This window comes from Lolium perenne, chromosome 3 (genome assembly GCF_019359855.2).
Source record: "Lolium perenne isolate Kyuss_39 chromosome 3, Kyuss_2.0, whole genome shotgun sequence".
Lineage (NCBI taxonomy): Eukaryota > Viridiplantae > Streptophyta > Magnoliopsida > Poales > Poaceae > Lolium > Lolium perenne.
Window position 1 is genome coordinate 155,194,225 of NC_067246.2, and position 4,549 is coordinate 155,198,773.

General features: G+C 49.0%; 1 long non-coding RNA gene across 2 annotated transcripts; it reads right to left on the bottom strand.

Moving 5' to 3' along the window:
- Window positions 1-434: 434 nt before the first annotated feature.
- Window positions 435-3,713, bottom strand: LOC127326992 (uncharacterized). 2 transcript variants are annotated; one of them, XR_007868312.2, is made up of 4 exons: window positions 3,338-3,713; window positions 3,021-3,268; window positions 2,814-2,934; window positions 435-2,348 (listed from the first exon to the last, which is right to left on the bottom strand). It is a non-coding gene; the product is annotated as an uncharacterized lncRNA (long non-coding RNA). The 2 variants fall into 2 exon arrangements; XR_007868311.2 differs by having other exon boundaries at window positions 437-2,348; window positions 3,021-3,249; window positions 3,338-3,711.
- Between the last annotated feature and the right edge of the window lie 836 nt (window positions 3,714-4,549).

Genomic DNA, 4,549 nt, shown 5'->3' on the forward strand with positions numbered 1-4,549 from the left:
CTACTTTACAAAGATACTTTAATCATATATGACGCTGGGGTCTTCTTTAATCAGGGAGGCTGACGTCCTCCGGCTTCTTTCAGCGTCATCCTCCTCTTTGGCGCCAGGGCTTCGTTTAAAGCTACTTTGCTTAGCTCATCCTTGTCCTCTAGCTCTGAAGAGAATCTTTGACCAGTCTTGCCGACATGCTCTTCTTACCGGTAGCCCGGTGTCTTCTTCATCCGGTTCCGGTATACCCCTCGTGGGGATACCGGCCTGGCTTTACTTAGCCAAACACTTATCTTTATGCTCCGGTATAAACATTAAACCGGTATCTTGATGGCTCAAACCATCCGGTTTGGCATGCCTTTGGCATACTGGGGGTCATCCCCCAACAAAAACTTTGGCTGATCAGATGCTGGAGGCCAACAGGCTTGCCACCGACGCCAAAAACGAAAATGCCTTACTGAAGGACGAGTTGAAGAAGCTGAAGCGACAGATGAATGATGAACAAGATGCCAAGCGCAAAGCTGCAGTCGCAGCCGACAAGAAGGAAGGCGTCCTCCGTGAATCCATCACTAATTTATTGGGTAAAGTTCTTAGCACATAGCTCCTCTTTTAGCATTTCTGTGACGCCCCGAAACCGGTACCATGAGGATCGCAGCGAATCCACCGAAATCCGCATGATATCGATTTTAGGAGACGCACCACCAAGCGCCTCGTACATGCCGAAGCATGCACGCGATGCGGGTGGAATCAATCACGAGAGGTAACATTACAACAGGATTACAATAGAGCCCACAAGAGACATATATTACAACAACGACTCCAACGAGTCAAGATACAAATATATATTACAAAGATCCAAATCATACAGAAGATCAAATACGTCCGAGTACGGACAAAATACAAATTGGACTAAGAGTCCTGAAGATAATCAGCGGCATCCATAACCCTGCCCAGGCCAAGCCGGAAGGGTAACCTTGCTAACGTCGTCTTCATCGAACATATCTTCATACCTGCCCGGTTATATCCCGTAGAAGCCGCAATAAGTACGGGTTCGTACTTAACAAGACTTCAAGACGTATAAGCATTCGTCAATCAGTCGTCCTTTGTACTTGAGGCACGCAGGGGACTTAGAGGACACAAGAGGAACGTCATAGGCAATATGGTGGGGTTAAGCGGCAGCGCGCAAGCACTAAAAACCTATAGAGACACTCTACAACATTCGTCTAATCAGAGAAGGTGAGAGAGCGCAAAAACTAATAGTTCTATACTCTGCAAACATAACACAACCAATATGTTCCCCCCTCGCAAGGAAGTAGTTACAATGGCACTCACACGGTGGACAAGTTTTAACCATTTATTATTAGAGTTGGGCTAACTTACTACTCAAGTTATTAGTATTGAAACAACAGGTGTAAGTTTTCTATGGTCGAGTCATACAGCTCCAAGTCGTCCTTAACCGCGGACACGACTTATCGATAAGATTGTAACCCTGCAGGGGTGCCCAAATGTGCCCACACGCACGATCAACCCACTTACGACAGATGGATATCACGACACGCACTCTCCTTCATGGCAACAATGTCCAGGAAGCCACCTAACTAAGTTAAACCCGTATCAGAGTCCGGCCGTGCTCCGAAGCGGACTCAGCTATTGCGACTGCGTGCTAGGTGGACAGTGCCCAGCGGGATGACCACTTCGCAGTGGCACCGCAACCTACGAACGTGCAAGAGACAATGGGGTACAAGGCCCCAAAAGTAACATCATATCATCTGACCACAAAGAAACAAGCTTGCACGCCCGGGAGAAACAAAACATTCAAACTAATTATGGCCACTGGACAAAGATGTAGATTCCGGCAGTGGTCGAGGGGAGACCCGGTAAGCATACCCACGTGTGGTAAGAGCGCTCAGTCTCGGAACAGATAACAGGAACTCGGGTCCTAAGTTAATTAGGAAACACAAGTGAGCCGTCACAAAACGATCAGCTGGCCCACCGATGCCTCCGCTAAACAAATATCAACAACTAAAGTAACCATGATTCTTCCCAACATATAACCCGATAGGATAATAATAACGGTAACGAGATAAAACAGCACTAGCATGCACTACGACTCGCAAGCCAGACCCGAAACCAAACAATAGCTGTAGGTGGTTGGTGGAGGCAATATAGGCTGCTTTAGGTAACAAGTGGAAATCACACGTGACCAGGACACAACTTAAGGATAGCATGAGGGAGAAGGCAAAATAAAATAGGTGAGCGACTCCTGTAGGGACAAGAGTATAGGGGAAATGCTTGCCTGTTAAAGCTTGCCGAGGGACATCCGAAGGACTTGTCGTATCTCACCACACCACTTCGCGATCCTATCCGGGAAGAAGAAAATGTTGGAACACACAACGCATGCAAGTCTTACAACTACGAAAGAAGAACCGGCGTGATCAAGATGATATGCATGACATGGCAAAGATGGTGCAATGCAACTTATCCATATTAAGCGGGATCGAAACCCGGACAAACAAATTATTAGGTTCAAGTTGCATTTCTACCGACAAGTTAAGTGTTCATTAGCATGTCATAACATGGCATGGGTGAGCTACTTGAATATTAAACAGAGCGGGGATGTTAGGTGAACATGCACGACTATCAACACGCGACATGATGCGAGATGCAAACATATGAATGGCATATTCATGTTCCTTATGTTTTTCTGATCAATTTTCATATATAAAATGTTTTATTCCGACTAGTAGTTTGGAAGATATATATTTACAAGATTTAAACATTGCATGCCATTTTTCAGAAAACAGAAAAGAAGAAACCTTTCTCACCCAGGTGGGAGCTAGCCTGAGCGGCTGATGGTGGGACCAGGGCGGATGACATGGAAGCTGACGAGGCAGGAGGAAGCAGAGGTGGCGTTGGGTAGCTGACGGGCGGGGCCCACTATCAGATCTGGAAAAAGAAATAAAAACGGATGACACGTTGCCTCTGATGAGATTCGAACCCGCGTCTCACGGATCAAGGACCAAGGCACGTACCAACTTAGCTGATTGTGGATAGGTGAACAGTAACAGGCGCGCGACGACATGAAGCATGACGGAACGGACTTGGACGAAGAGCCGAGCCCGGCGCAGTCGACCACGGATTTGTCGAAGGAGGGACGGCGAGCGACGGGGAACTAGCCCACGCATCGCGCCTCACCGCGAGGAACCAGTAGGTGGCGGCGCGCTGTCCAGGGACTCACCGGAGCATCGCCGGCAGCGGCATCTGCGGGCAAAAACAGCGGCTAACGCCGGCTGAGAGTCTGAGAACGGAAGGAGGATGGGGAAGAAGGCTAGGAGGCGCGAAAACTCACTAGGAAGGCGATGGTGTCGTTGGTTTGGCCGGGGGAGAACAGAGGCGGCCAGAAACGTCGCCGGAGTTCGACAAACGGAGCGAGGAATCGGCGATTTTGCCGTTGATTGGGGAAGAGCGGAGACGATTCCTTGGACGAGGATGTAGAGGACGACGCCGCGGATCTCCTGGTGCCCTCGTCTTGACGCGGGGTGGCCTGCTGCGATGGCGCCATGGCGAGGAGGTGACGGTGGTTCTCCGTTGGTGTTCGTTTTGTGAAGAAGAAGCAGAGGATGAAGAAAAAAGAGAGGGAAGATGGGGGCGGCGGCGCGTGAGAGGGAAAAGGAGAGGGGGATGGCGCTAGGGTTTCCGGGGAGAGGCTTTATGGAGGGGGGAGCAGGTGAGAGCCGTGGTGGTGGGAGGAGGACCACATGGTCACGCTCCCTGCGTGCCAGATGACGACGAGGAAGAGACTCGCTTTCTCCGGAAAAGCTGAGCGAAGAGGTATGGGCTGGAGGTGGGTTGGGCTGCCGGCTCGGGCTGAGAGAAAAGAGAGGGGAAAGACTGGGCCGCCGGTGGAAGAAGGAAAAAAAAACTGGGCCAGGGATAAAGAGAGAGCCCAGGAGGGTTAGGTTTTCTTTTAAACTCTTTCTCTTTTCTTTTAAAAACTATTTTGTAAACTGGTTTTTAAATAGTTCAGGCAAATTTGAATGCAAAGATGGAGAGAGAGAAAACAAAATAGCTTGGCTTTATAAAATAATTTTATTTATTAAAACATGGATGATATGATGCATATGCCATGATGATTCATAAAAGAAAAGAACAAACAAAATCTATTAGGGGCTCTACCCGGGGCCGTTACAATTTCCTTTCTGGTTGCTGATCTGTCCTCTTTCAGAGGCTGCCGACATAACCATCACTCGGGCGCGCATGCCTCTGGAGGACTCTACATCTGATGCCCTTTCTCTCGCCGCTGAGTCCAACGTCCAAGTTCTTGGACTTCTGCAGAAGACTAAAGGAGCATTGTCGAGGCTATACTCGATGATCTTCCCAAAGGTGAAGCTGGACAAGACTCTTGGCGAGATGGCAGATGCTTTCCTCATCGACTCTTCTGAGCCTGTAGAGGTATTGAAACGCCGCTCCCGCCTATTTGGAGCGGTACTAACTTTCCAGCTATTGATGGGTCACGGGATGGGCTCTGACTTAGAGAAGTTGTCTAAGGCATTGCCTGTGA